We start from the raw sequence: 14,747 nt of genomic DNA, 5'->3' as shown, positions 1-14,747 counted from the left end.
TATCCCCAGGAATGGAAATGCAGTTGCAATGATTTCTAGGTTGAATTGCACCATTCTGGAAATCCAATCAGCTATTTCTTGTAATGGATCATATATGTGTAGATCAGCCATTTTCATCTCTAAAATTACATGTAATGATACTCTCTATTCATAACATTTTAGAAATTAGGGGGAGCTTATTTCACAAAGTTCTGAGATGTTCCTCGAATCCCAACTAGTTTTTAATTACACTCTGTGATCTGCATTGGCACAATTTGAAGGGGAGGCTTTCTAACCAGAACCAGCACAGCATTTTCGTACCCGACTCAATTGTGTCTCACATAATTTAGCAAATGGCTTTACTTTGGGGCCACCAGTTTCATTTTCTACACCCGACTCAAAGCCCACCTTTCCCACTTTTGCCATGCTGAACCAAAATGTGTTTAATCACTATTTGCAGGTCCTTGATTTGCTGCTTGCTGCAAACACCCACTTATTCACAGCAATGACACTCTAAATACATCCTTACATTTCTACACGTTGCTTCACAGTTGTCACTTTACTAACAGTCCCATCACATCCATGCTGAAAATTGGGTTCTGAATAACTAATCTAGGACTGCGCCGCCGGGTTCCTGAAGATGTGTTGAAGGAATAAGAATATAAGTCATTGGTATTCGGTGTTGAATACAGTCTGGCTAATCTTGGTGCTGGGAAAATTAGACATAGCACAGGAGAAGATACTACAGTTAGTTTTCAATGAGCTCAACTTTATGGAGAATGACACTCAAACAAGATGAATGTTGGAGTTGTTCAGTTTTGAAGTGATTGACACTAAATAATTTAGTTGCAGGTTCAGCTGAAAGCAGAGATGAATGATATGGAATTAAGAGGAGGTTGGTTTTGTTGTAATGCTTTATGCATTTTAATAAACAAATATAATTATGCTTGAAATTGCCTACCATTCTTTAACATACTGTCCAGAGAATCAATTTAATGGTATCCAGAGTGACTTTTTCAGAGGAAGTCAAGATATTTATATTTCCTGGAAATGTAACAACAGTGAGCATTTATGTTAGGTTCTAATACATAAAATAGAGAATTAGACCTGAGATTGCACAGGTTAGTATATTTGGGATCATTACCACCTGGCTATCTAATCAGGAACAAGCGAAAATCTGCAGATGCTGGAAATCCAAGCAACACACCAAGTTCTGGAAGAACTCAGAAGGCCAGGCAGCATCCATGGAAAAGAGTACAGTCGACGTTTCAGGCCAAGACCCTTCCGCAGAACTGGAGGGAAAAAAAAGATGAGGGATAGAGTTGAAAGGTGGGGAGGGGAGGGAGAAACACAAGGTGATAGGTAAAACCAGGAGGGGGAGGGATGAAGTAAAGAGCTGGGAAGTTGATTGACGAAAGAGATACAGGGCTGGAGAAGGGGGAGTCTGATAGGAGAGGACAGAAGGCCATGGAAGAAAACAAAGGGGTTGGAGCAGCAGAGGGAGGCAACAGGCAGGCAAGGAGATGAGTTGAGAGAGGGAAAAGGGGATGGAGAATAGCTATCTAATCAATAAGTTTAGTGATGATAGATCTACACTTATCAAATTCCTCTTTAAGGCATTAATGATTCTTTGCAAGTTACAGTTTGTACTTCTGTCCTTTTGTATAAAGGCTGCAGTACCAATGTGGAAGGCAAAAAAAAACGCAAGTAGTTTTGTTTGTTGATGATCCTATGTGGAACTACTGGCTACAGTTCTTACTATCAGGATGATGGTCACTTACTTAAACAGAGCACTTAACACAACAGGTTCCTAACTTGTAAGTGTGTCCCAATACTTCCTGATGTCATTGATTTCACACGTTAATCATCATCTGTATTTACTAATCTATTTCAACCTGTGCTTACTTTTCCCAAATTCAGTCTTCTGTCAGTTTCAGTCAGCTGCTTCAATTTCTTTGAAATTTGCTGTACCATTTATGAAAAAATGTGAATACATCTGCTCATAAATAAGACTTTAAGTTGCTAAATGCCTTTTGTTTTAACAATATGATTGTTACAAACCAACTTGGTTTTATAGTCCTATACCATACTTTGCTTCTGGGTGTTCTAAAGTCTTTACCAGTAACCAAGTATTTGTAGTCTTCAATTCAGCTGTTGCCAACTTGGAAAGATATCACCTAGCTTGAGCATAACATAAACCCATAAAAGCAAAGCGATTATAATTAAATTATGAGTTCTACCAATATTCTTGAGGAATAAACATTAACGTTTGGAGACAGGGAAAATTAACCTGTTGTTCTTTGATAATAAACTTGGAACTTTGAAGCATCGTAATGCAGATGAGGATGGATGGCATTATTTCAGAGTTCATACTTGTCAACACATACAACCCTAAGATTCCTTTTCTGCGGATGTACTCAGCAAATCTACAGAACACTAACTGTAAACAGGAACAAATTGCAACTGCAGATATAAATAAATAGCAATAAATAATGGTTATGAAACAAAAAGATAAGTGTAGTTATCCCTTTTTCTTCAAGAGCCTGAAGATTGAGGGGTAATAACAGTTCTTGAACCTAGTGCTTTCAAGTCCTGAGCCACTTGTATCATCTACCTGATGGTAGCAGTGAGTAAAAAGCCTGGCCTGGCTAGTGAGGATCTTTGATCATAGGTTTTGCTTTCCTGTGACAATACTTCATGTAGATGTGCTCAATGGTTGGAAGGGTTTTATCCATGATGTACTGGGCCGAATCCACTTCCTTTTGTAAGATTTTCTGCTCAAAGGCGTTAATATTTCCATCCCAGGTTGCGATGCAGCCAGTCAGCACACTTCCCACCACACATCAATAGAAGTTTGCCTAGGCTTTTGATGACGTACCGAATCTCTGCAGACTTCTGAGGACGTAGAGGCACTGTCGTGCTTTCCTCACAATTGTATTTACATGATGGGTCTTAACCAATGGTCAACAGATAAGATGTACAACACACGGTCTTGCACTCGACTGTTGAGTTACATCTTGCATTGAAGTCTGGATTTTGTAAACTGGGGGTGGTACAGTAGCATAGCAGTTAGTGCATTGCTTTATGGCGCCAGCGATCACTGATCACTGCCATTGCCTGTGGGGAGTTTGTATGTTCTCCCCATGACTGTATGTGTTTCTTCTGGGTGCTCCAGTTTCCTTCCACATTTTAAGAATGTATGATTAACTTTGGTGAGTTGTGGCCATGCTATGTTGGCAGCAGAAGCGTGGCTACCCTTGCAGGCTGCTCAGCACTATCCTCACTGATTTCTTTGATACCAAACAATGCCTTTCACAGTATATACGAGGAATTCTGCAGATGCTGGAAATTCAAGCAACACACATCAAAGTTGCTGGTGAACGCAGCAGGCCAGGCAGCATCTCTAGGAAGAGGTACAGTCGACGTTTTGGGCCGAGACCCTTCATCAGGACTAACTGAAGGAAGAGCTAGTAAGAGATTTGAAAGTGGGAGTGGGAGGGGGAGGGGGAGGGGGAGATACAAAATGATAGGAGAAGACAGGAGGGGGAGGGATGCAGCCAAGAGCTGGACAGGTGATTGGCAAAAGGGATATGAGAGGATCATGGGACAGGAGGCCCAGGGAGAAGGAAAAGGGTGGAGGGGAAGCCCAGAGGATGGGCAAGGGGTATAGTGAGAGGGACAGAGGGAGAAAAAGGAGAGAGAGAGAGAGAAAGAATGTATGTATATAAATAAATAACGGATGGGGTACCAGGGGGAGGTGGGGCATTAGCGGAAGTTAGAGAAGTCAATGTTCATGCCATCAGGTTGGAGGCTACCCAGGCGGAATATGAGGTGTTGTTCCTCCAACCTGAGTGTTCACAGTATGTTTTGAGTTTTGTTATACTTGTGACAAATAAAACCTAAGCTTTAAGTTTTGTCGTCTTCTCTCTAATTTTTGCCATGTTGTCATTTTATCCACTATATGCTTTCAATTATTTTACATTGAAGATAAAGTGACTTGACAGTAACAGACATACAATTATAGTCTACACAAGTATGATGGACTCAGTTGCTCTTGTAATTTTTTTATTCTAAGAAGAATTGTTATCTTTTTAATGTCTTGTCACCAGTCAGGTGACATGTAATATGAATAGTCTTTTCTAATCGGTCTTGAAGATTGAGACAATTTTCGTCCAGTTCCAATCCTAGTAGAATATTACTGGGCATCTATAACCTCCATAATTGGCTGGTATTTAATTAATAGCTTTTTTTATACTAGTGAAACAAGTTTCATGACTCAAGTGCCCAGTATCAGATGTTGCCAATTATATGCCAAAGTTAAATACAAATTTGGATTTCTTGTATTTGTTGCTGACTTACAACAAATACAAGGCATTTCTCGTTACATGAACTTTGTTAGCAGGTGTCCACGTTGCTAGGGAACTGTTTGGTGGTTTAGCAATTTTGATTTATTGATGGAGATTCAAGGCCATCAGAATTCCCCAAAAAGGGTGAAGTGTGTGTTTTTAAATATTTGCATCTTTTCAGCCTGTAACCATTTAGGGTGTATTCTGTATAGGTGATAGCAAGTTCAGTTTCATTTCAGTGTATTATGATAAACAGTTCTGAAGAAATCTTTAAACATTGAACTAAAGACAGAATGAAATCTGCTTATCTTCCAGTTGATCTCGCCAACATCAATAAAGAGAAATTATATGTAGGTTACTGTTTGTGGTATTTTGCTTAGTTGATAATCAGTATTTCAGTTTTCCGCAATGTTTGTCATTTAAGTTTAGCAATCCTGTGCTCTTTAACAAAATAGCATGTGGAATAGCATGGTCTACCAGGCAACAGTACTGGCTGCCTTCCGATGTGGTTCTAAGATGTGAGCCAGCTACAATAGGCATTCCAAGGCAGAAAAAAATATGCAATCAGTTCTGTCTGCATAAAAAACATTATCCAATTTACTGGAAGGATAATTGAACCAATGTCATTGTGCTCTCTCATTCCCGCATTCCTGGTGTTGAGACCCTAATATACTTTGGTCATCAAGATTGGCAGGTCACATAAAGCCTATGCTCACCCCAGGTTCTTGACACAGGCATCCTATTCCAAGCTTTGTCATGGGAAGTGATTAGCTGGCAGATGGAAGAGAAATTCAAGGCTGTACTCAAAGACTGTATGAAGAACTACAACATCGTCACTCATCCCTGAGAATATTTAAACTGTGAATGCTTTAAATGTAGATGGAGCAATTGGTATAGTATTAAGAACCTCAACCATTTATTAGCAGCACAGAGGGCTTGCATGAGGAGGAGAAGGAGGAACATTTTCACAAACTAGCCACTTGCCTCCCTCTGCCACCTTGTGACACATCTATGAAAGAGTTCCCATGTTCTCATTACGCATAAAATCAGAATGGAAGTAAGTTCTACTCTGTTGTGAAGAATCCCTAAAGAAGGATGCTGCATCTTATAATATATCCAGATGACAAATCAGCACGTAAGAAGTCAATTTACAAATGTAAATGTACCAAAGTAGTTTAGACTGGTTCAAATTTATCCTATTGGGTGGTTTACTAATTGCATGCAGCTGCAGTTGCATATCAAAGGAAATTAATCCATAAATGAACTGTACAAAAAGGGGAATGCATTGTTAGCATGGTAAAAATTGCTAAGATTGTGCCTCGAGCCTATTTTTGGTTCAAATGAATTGGTGGTTTGTGCAAAAATTCCAAGGTTCTTCTAGTTTTGGCAACTTCTAATCTGTCTAATTTGATAGGGAAGATGATGCAGGCGGGCTAGGAATAAGGCTAATTATTATGGAATGTGGAATAAAGTTTGCAAGCTACTGTTGTATCTGCCTGTGGAACATTGGATAATGCAATTGAAAGAATGTGTTTTTCTTGCATAAACAATTCGATCAGCACACACTGAAGAAAACGGTGGCATCTTGATTATCTCACTGGTCTAGATTGAAAGAAGATGTTAAGTATCACAATGCCAGTTTGAAAAAATGATTTATTTTTATTTTTGAGTCAGTGATGATGACCATGAAACTTGACTGGTTCATTAACACCCTTTTAAGATTAGACATTTTCTGTTTTTGCCCTACGTAACTTGTAAATGACTTCATTCATACAATGTGCTTACCTTATTAGTGCCTACAAATGCCTTTCAGTTTATAAATGGAATTTCTCAGGATGAATTGTGTTTTTTACCTGCCCCTTTCCAAAATAAATATTTTAATTTAGGATTTGAAATCTGCAAAAGAATTCACAATTTAACCTGTTTTAATTTGCTAGATTACTGTTAAACCTTTGAGCAACTAATTTCACTGTCATTTCTAAAGATTCATATGTTCTACATCTTCCAATTAACTCATCTACAATGTCAGAATAAAACAGTTTAACTGAAGGTTACCGGTTTGTTGAAAGATTAAATATTAACTTAATTGCGGCTTTAATTGCACTATTAAATAGTTTTGGAATTCTAAAATTAGATTTGCCTCCTTTTTTTCATATAATGATTTCAATTGTAATGCAATTCAAAATGTACAGTATTTGTTACTTTAGGTTACAATTATTTCCAGTTTTTTTCCATCTTTAAAACTAAATTAATTGATGCTATTTGTTGCTCATGTTTGTAGCTTTCTATTGAAAGAAAAATAATGCAGCATATTACCTTCAGAGCACACTCAAGTTTCCTTTTGCTTCTATCCCTACCTACTGCTGTGGTGGTGGAATTTTACCTGAAAAGGCACATAAGGTTGCAAACATGAATTGTAACTTTAACCACATTTTTGTATGGTTCTGAAAGTAGTAATGCTCCTTGTAGGAACTGTTAAATGGTGCTAGTGTTATCAGTAAATAACCTGGCTCAATACAAAAACCATTAGTGTCTCTAATATTAATAATCCTACAATTTAGCCTTACAATTTTGCCAAAATGATAAATTAGGCAGCTTCATAGTTGATTGACTTCATAACACTGCTTTTAAATTTTAATAGGAAAACATGAATAGCTGCTAGATCTATGTGATTGTTTAGGTGGCTTTGCATTGAAGAATGTTTGTAAATTTGAAACAATAGGAATTATTACATTGAGTAAGTATGTTGGATATACCCTGCAGGCTGAAAATATAATTTCTACAATGCTTTTAAAGCTGAAGTTGGGAACTGTGCTGCATTATGTTACTGACTTGTGGGATTCGTTCGCATTCTTTGCTCCAGGGAAGAATGAAGCAGGAACCAGATGCTTCTGATGTGAAGGAGAATTGAAGGGAATCAGTAAAGTTATTTTCATTTACATGTAGAGGTCAGTCCTGTTGTTGTCTTGAGAGCTGCGGATAGGTCGTAGGCAAAATTATTAACTACATTATAGTTAATAAGTTATGCATAAATTTGGTTTGGTATTCAGCTGTGAAACCTCTGGTCTGTATATTTGTAAAAGTTGTTAAGTTACCACCACATCTTCTGTTTTTTTTAAAAGTCTGATTTGCATTTTATGAATAATGATTGGGATGATTACATTGAAGTAGCTTTATATCCATTAGGTGTCATATTATGTGCAGAAGTTAGTTTATCCCATATACCTTACCTGACCTACTGGTTTCCAAATTGTTGGCAGTAAAAAGATTTTTTAATTTTCTTGGCAGAAGTGGTGATTCAGCAGGTAAATGACACAATCTATCACCCACTAACCTGCTTTAGAAGTTATTGAATTATGTATTTATTATTATTATTGTTATTTCTGCACCTTGTGGCACATAGGTGACAACTTTGCCGTTTCTTTAACATTTGTCTGATTTTTATGAGGCCAAGTTGTTAGCTCAACACACAACCCAGCACAGATGGAAAATGTGCAAAGAGCCGGCCGGATTCAAATCTGGGACCACGCACTTCAAAGTCCACTGTGGATGCCAGTACACCACCAGCCAGCATTAAATTTATTTATGCACTAGATTATTGGAAAGTAGCCAGGTCCAGTTTGCTGGAAAAAAATCAACTTGGAAACTATGCATTGCTGCCCATGAAGATGTACCCCATTTTCCAAAATTTATAATACAATTAAAACTGAGTATGCACAGCTTCAAAGCTAAAACTACTGCTGGTATTTTTTTTTATATTGTATTTGTCTGGCTTGTTACTTTGAAATTAAAGTGTATTTCATTTGGTGGTTTGATCAAAAAGCTCTATGTCAGCTCTAGAAGTTGATCATGGATCAATAATGTTTAAGAAGGTAATGCCTAGTTAGTTTGCATCAGTTACTGTTTCAATTCTTCACAAGCTTGAACTGCAGAAAAATACAAGATCAATTTATTAAACCTGTTACCAACTTTGTCAATGTTTTACATTGAGACCATTCCTCCAGGTGAAGGATCTTGACTCAATACGTTGACTGTATATTCCCCTTTATAGATGCTGTTTGACCCACTGTGTTCCTCCAGCAGTTTCAAACAAAGATGTGCTACTGTGTAATTAAATTTGATACAACATAAGTATGGCCTATCAAATTAGATATATATGATGTTTAGTTATGGATGCTAATAAAATTTAACAAAGTTTTAAAAGAGAAAATTGAAGCAGTGAACCATAAAGACAACATAAACAAAATGCATGCTTTTCTTAGGGATGAAGTTTGTAAAATAAAGCCTCTTAAAATTAGTTGACTTCAATCCCATGTGTATCTCGGTGATTCTGTTGTTGCTAAGGAAACACTTGTTTCAAGTATGTTGTTTCCTATAGGGCAGATGAATCGGAAACAGCTGTTGTTGTTTAAGCCTTTAGTATGTTCTGATATGCTTGCAAAGGAAATTGAAATAATTTAGTTAAAAATCATTGATGGCTCTTAATCTCATGGACTGAACCCTTGCACTTTTCAATGGACTTGGTGTGAACAGAGAGGAAAGCTTACACGGCTTCATGTGAGGATATGTTTTCTGTTGCTCTTGTACTTTTACTAATTAGTTCCATGTTTGGAATGTTGTTGTATTTTGAATCCAATTCTTTATCAAGTGCTGAGCCTAAGAATCCAGTAATATTTTTAGATAATTATTGAAGTTGTAACATCCCTTAGATTCATCTGCCTAAGCAAAATACTGAAGCTTAATGATCAAAAATTATTTTGAAATAAACTTTCAGATAATGTATTTTTTACCATGATTAAAATAGTGAATATATGATTACTAATGGAACTTATAGATTATTTAAATAGATACAAGGGACAATAATAGTATGATCAAGACAAAAACATTTTGGAATTTCAGAGTTTCATTTGCATTAGTGTGTTTAAAGTGGTACAGCAGACTTTAATTGAAAATTTTATCATGTTATGAAACACAGGCTAGCTCAGCTCTGCTATCTACTTTGTGTACTTGGCAAAATAGATGATCACTTCAGTGTGTTCTGTAGACTTGGCAGCTAAGGATAGTAGTAAAAATAACAAGGTTTAACAATCGGAACTCCTGAATATATGGTACTTTAGGGGCTCAGAAGGGTGGCTAATGTGCCAAGTTGGGAAATTTCATCGAACATATCCTATTGCAATATTACTTAGTAATGCCCTGTTTTCTATAAAATATACCAAAGCCCAGATGAGCTAAGAGATCGACCTACTGAAGTCTAGGACTGCAGAGTTCAAATCAGGTGACCCTGATCTATACTGTACAAGAAATCAAAGCAACCAGAGATGCCAAGAGAAAGCGCTTGTCCAAAATAGTGTCTCGAACCAGCCATCAGATATGACAAGGCTTTTGTGCTATAACAGGCTACAAAACAGTCGAGCAACATTGCAGGCAACAACATATCTCTTCCTGATGAACTACAAACACTGCACATTTTGAACAGAAGGGTTTGTAAATCTTCACCCACAGCAAAAGTGAAATCAATCTTCTAGAAGGCACCTGATCTGGATGATGGCCTTGGATCCTATGCAGATCAGCTAGCGGGAGTATTTGATGACATTTTTTTACTTCTTCCCTCCTTCAATCTAAGTTTCCCGCCTGCTTTAAGACTCTTATTCCAGTACCATAAAGACAAAGGAGGTATCATGCTTTCATGACTACCCACTAGTAGAAATGACATCCACCATAATGAAGTGCTTCAAGAGGCTGATTATGGTATTCATTGATGTCAATCTCTCAGACAATCTCGACTCTCTGCAATCTGCCTCTTGATGAAACTAGTCTTTCGTAGATGCTGTCTTAATCATTCTACGCTCATATTTGGGGCATCTGGACAGTGAAAATATCTATTTTAGACTTGTTTGTTGACTACAGCTCCACCTTCAATACTATAATTCTAAGCAAACTCTTCTGCAAGCTCCTAGACCGGCACTCCACACCTCCCTTTGCAAATGGATCCCTGAATTCCTGACCAACAGACTGTGATCAGTAAGGATAGGAAGCAATACTTCTGCTATAGTTATTCTCAACACTGGCACGACATGAGATTGTGTCCTCAGCCCTTTACTCTTCTCCCTGTACACTCTCAACTACGTGGCCAGATTGTGCTCTTATTCTATCTCCGTTCACAGATGATGCTACCATAGTGGGCTGTATTTTATATAAGGATAAGTTGAAGTACAGGAAGGAGTTAGAGCACAGTGACATTGGTGCCATGACAACAACCTTTCTCTTGATGTCAGCAAACCAAAAGAGCTGGCCATTGACATCAGGAAAGGGGGTGGGGTGCAGTGTATGTGCTCCTGTTTACATAAACAGTGCAGATGTCAAGAAGGTTGAGTGTTTCAAGTTCCTATGAGTGAAGATCACTAATAGACTATCCTTGTCCAATCATATTGACACCATAGCCTAGAAAGCTCACCAGCACCTATGTGTTTGTGAATGAATTTATGTGTATATATAATGTGTGTATATAATATAAGATAGAGCCTTAACCTCTGAATCTACCTCCTCATAAACTCGCACCCTACTGCCTACAGTACACTTTCTCTGTTATGCTTTATTCTTCATTCTATTTTAATTTTTACTACCTCAAAGATTTGATACAATGAATTGATCAGATTGGATGGTGTGCAAGACAGTTGTTCATGGTACCTCATCACATAGTTGAAGACTACCACAGCACAGAAACAGGCCCTTCAGGCAATCTAGTCCGTGCCAAACTATTACTTCTAGTTCCATCGGCCTGCACCCAGAGTTAAGCCCTCCATCCATGCACCCATCCAAATTACAGTTAAGTGTTGAAATCAAATCTGTACCAACCATTTCCACTGGCAGCTTGTTCTACACCCTTCCAACCCTCATATTCCCCTTAAACATTTCACCTTTCACTCTTATTGAGGTTCTAATCTCACCCAACCTCAGTGGAAAAAGCGTGCTTGCTTTTGTCCTATCTATGCTCTTCATAATTTTATATACCTCTACCAAATATTTTCTCATTTTCCCATGCTTGGGGAATAAAGTCCTAACCTATTTAATCTTTCCCTAAACTTGCGTGCTCAAATCCTGGCATCCTTGAAAATTTTCTCTGTACTCTTTTAATCTTGTTAATCTTTCCTGTAGTTACATGCCCAAAACTGGACATAAATACTCCAACTTAGGCCTCAGCAATGTCTTATACAACTTCAACAGAATATCCCAATGCCTGTACATAGTATGAAAGCCACTGTGCCAGAAGATTGCTTTACATCTCTATCTACCTGTGACACCACTTTCAAGGAATTATGGATCTGTATTCTCAGATCCCTGCATTCTACCACGTTCCTCAGTGTCCTCATTGACTTTGGTGTCAAAATGGCTGTGGAGATATGTCTAGTGTGGTAGTGTAGTGGGTAGTGCTTGTTGCTCTCACTTTCAGCTTCTAGCACTAGCTAGCAGTCTTGTGAAAAGGAGAGCTGAATGTACAAGTCTCTCCCTGCCAATACATGGCCTCTCCAACAGCAATTTTCATGTACTGCCCCCTTGCTTCATCAGGACTGGAGAAAAAAAGATAAGTCAGTAAGAAGGCAGGGGGAGGGGAGGAAGAAATGTAAGGTGATAGGTGAAACTGGGAGGGAGAGGGGTGCTATGTAAATTGCTGGGAAGCTGAGAAGTGAAAGAAACACAGGGCTGGAGCAGGAGGAATCTGATGAGAGGGGATGGAAGGCCATGGAAGAAAGAAAAAGTGAGATGAGAACCAGAGGGCCTCAACTGCATCTTTTCCATTTTGCATACATCTGCCCTTACCCCATTCTCCTGACACCCCACCAGGGATAGAGTTCCTCGTGTCTTCACTTACCACTCGCCTACTACCACACCTGCCTCTGCATCCAACACTCAATTCTTCATAACTTCCGCCATCTCCAGCAGGATCTCACCACCAAGCACATCTTTCCTACCCCCGCTTTCTGTTGTCTGCAGGGATCGCTCCCCTTGCGACCACTTTCGCCCTTCCCCACTGATCTCCCTCCTGGATCTTATCCTTGCAAGCAGATGAGTGCTACAACTACCCCTACACTTCTTCCCTCACTACCATTCAGGGCCCAAACAATCCTTCCAGGTGAGGTGACACTTCACCTGTGAGTCTGTTCGGGTCATCTATGGGATCTGGTGCTCTGGTGTGGCCTCCTGTATATCGGTGAGACCCAACATAGATTGGAAGACCGCTTCACTGAGTGCCTATGCTCCATCTGCCAGGGAAAAAGTGGGAACTCCCAGTGGTCACCCATTTTAATTTCACTTCCCATGCCTATTCTGATATGTCTGTCCATGGCCGCCTCTACTGTCACTACTTCACACTCTGGTTGGAGGAGTAACACTTTGTATTCCGACTGGATAGCCTCCAACCTGATGGTATGAACATTGCTTTCTCAAACTTCTGGTTATGTGCCCTCATCCCCTTTACCACTCCCCATTCCCATTTCCCTCTCACTTTATCTCCTTACCTGCCCATCACCTCCCTCTGGTGCTCCTCTCCCTTTCTTCCATGGCCTTCTGTCTTCTATCAGATTCCCCCTTCTCCAACCTTGTGTCTCTCACCAATCAACCTTTCAGCTCTTTACTTCACCCCTCCTCTCCCTTCCTGGCTTCACCTATCACCTTGTGTTTCTTCCTCCTCTCCCTACACCTTCTTGCTCTGACTCCTCATTTTTTTTTCTCCAGTTCTGAGGAAAGGACTTGGCCCAAAGAGTCGACTGTACTCTTTCTCATAGATGCTGCCTGGCCTGCTGAGTTTCTCTGGGGGGGGGGGGGGAGAGGGTGGTATCTATAACCACTTTGCGGTTTCTCCTGTGAAGCTAATGTCCAGTTCAGTTCACTATCCACTGCTGAGTGCCAAGAGACTGAAACTTCTTGACCAACCTTCCATGCAGGACCGTATCAATGGCCTTTTTAAACCCCATGTAGACAACATTCATTCCAGGATTGAATGGCTTGTCATATGAAGAGCATTTGATGGCTCTGGGCTGGTATTCACTAGAATTCAAAAGAATGAGGGTGACCTAATTGAAATCTATCGAATGGTGAAAGGCCTTGGTAGAGTGGATGTGGAGAGGATGTTTCCTATGCTGGGAAAGTGGAAAACCAGAGGACACAGCCTCAGAATAAAGGGTGTCCTTTTAGAAAGGAGATGAGGAATTTCTTTAGCCAGAGAGTGGTGTATCTGGAATTATCTGCCGCAAGCAGCTGTGGAGGCTAAGCCTTTTTGTATATTTAAGGCAGAGATTGATAGATCCTTGATTGGTCAGTGCATGAAGGGATATGGGGAGATGGCAGCAGATTAGGGCTGAGAGGAAAATTGTATCAGCCACAATGAAACGGAGGAGCAGAATTGATAGCCAAATGGCCTAATTCTGCTCCTATATTTTATGTTCTTATGGTTATCCACTGCCTCATCTTCATAAATTTTCCTGGTAACTTCCTCATAAAACTTTATAAAATTGATTAGGCACTACCTTCCATGCACAAATCTATGCTGACTATCCCCAATCAATCCTTGTCTATCGGAGTATGTACTTGTATATCTGGTCCCTTAGAATATTGTCCAATAATTTTAGGGGCACCACAATACCATAGTGGTTAGCACAACGCCATTACATCTTAGGGCATCAGCGTTTAGCATTCAGTTCTGGTCTCTGTAAGAAAATTTGTGTATTCTTTCCATGAGTTCATGGGTTGCCTTCGGGGACTCCGGTTCTTCCTACAGTCCAAAGATTGCACCAGTTAGTAGGTTAACTGGTTATTGTAAATTGTCCTGTGACTAGGCTAGGGTTAAATTGCTGGGTTGCTTGGTGGTGCAACTTGTTGGGCTAGAAGGGCCTGTTCTATTCTGTATGTCTAAATAAAAAATGAAAGTAAATAATTTACCCACTGTCAGGCTCACGAGCCTATAATTTCCAGGCTTATTCTTGGATGCCTTTCTTACACACTCTACAACATTAGCTATCCTGCAGCATACAGTATCTCCAATTGTTAAGATTGTTTAAACATCTCTGCTAGAGCCCCTGATATTTCTGCACTAGCCTGAGGAAACACATTGTCAGGTCCTGAGGATTTATATAATTACCTTCTACAGAAATGCCTCCTCCTCTTTAATCTGTGTATGGCCATGACCTCGCTGCTGTTTTGCCTCACTACTATAGACTCTGTGTCTATCTCCCAAGTAAATGCAGGTGCAAAAAATCCATTTCAGATTTCCCCCATTTCTTTCAGCTCAATGCATAGGGATTATTCCGATCTTCAGGAGGACTAGTTTTGTCCCTTGTTATCCATTTGCTCTTAGTATATCTGTAGAAGCCCTTAGAATTCTCCTTCACCTTGTGTACTAAAGCAACGTCATGCATTCTTTTA

The 14,747-nt window shown here is 39.4% G+C and overlaps 1 protein-coding gene across 7 annotated transcripts in view; it reads left to right on the top strand.

Moving 5' to 3' along the window:
• LOC140198463 (protein tyrosine phosphatase type IVA 2-like) overlaps nucleotides 1-14,747 on the top strand; it is a 144,227-nt gene that overhangs the window by 54,996 nt on the left and 74,484 nt on the right. Inside the window, exon 1 of one of the 7 annotated variants that reach the window (XM_072259582.1) lies at nucleotides 5,442-5,460. The exons of 5 other annotated variants lie outside the window; for them this stretch is intronic. The gene's annotated coding sequence lies outside the window, so the exon portion shown is untranslated. Of the gene's footprint in view, nucleotides 1-5,441; nucleotides 5,461-8,812; nucleotides 8,883-14,747 lie in introns of those variants that run through there. One more of the 7 variants, XM_072259572.1, reaches the window with a different exon arrangement.

Source organism: Mobula birostris, chromosome 1 (assembly GCF_030028105.1).
Source record: "Mobula birostris isolate sMobBir1 chromosome 1, sMobBir1.hap1, whole genome shotgun sequence".
In the NCBI taxonomy this organism is placed as follows: Eukaryota; Metazoa; Chordata; class Chondrichthyes; order Myliobatiformes; family Myliobatidae; genus Mobula; species Mobula birostris.
This window is presented reverse-complemented; position numbering and strand designations above follow the sequence as displayed.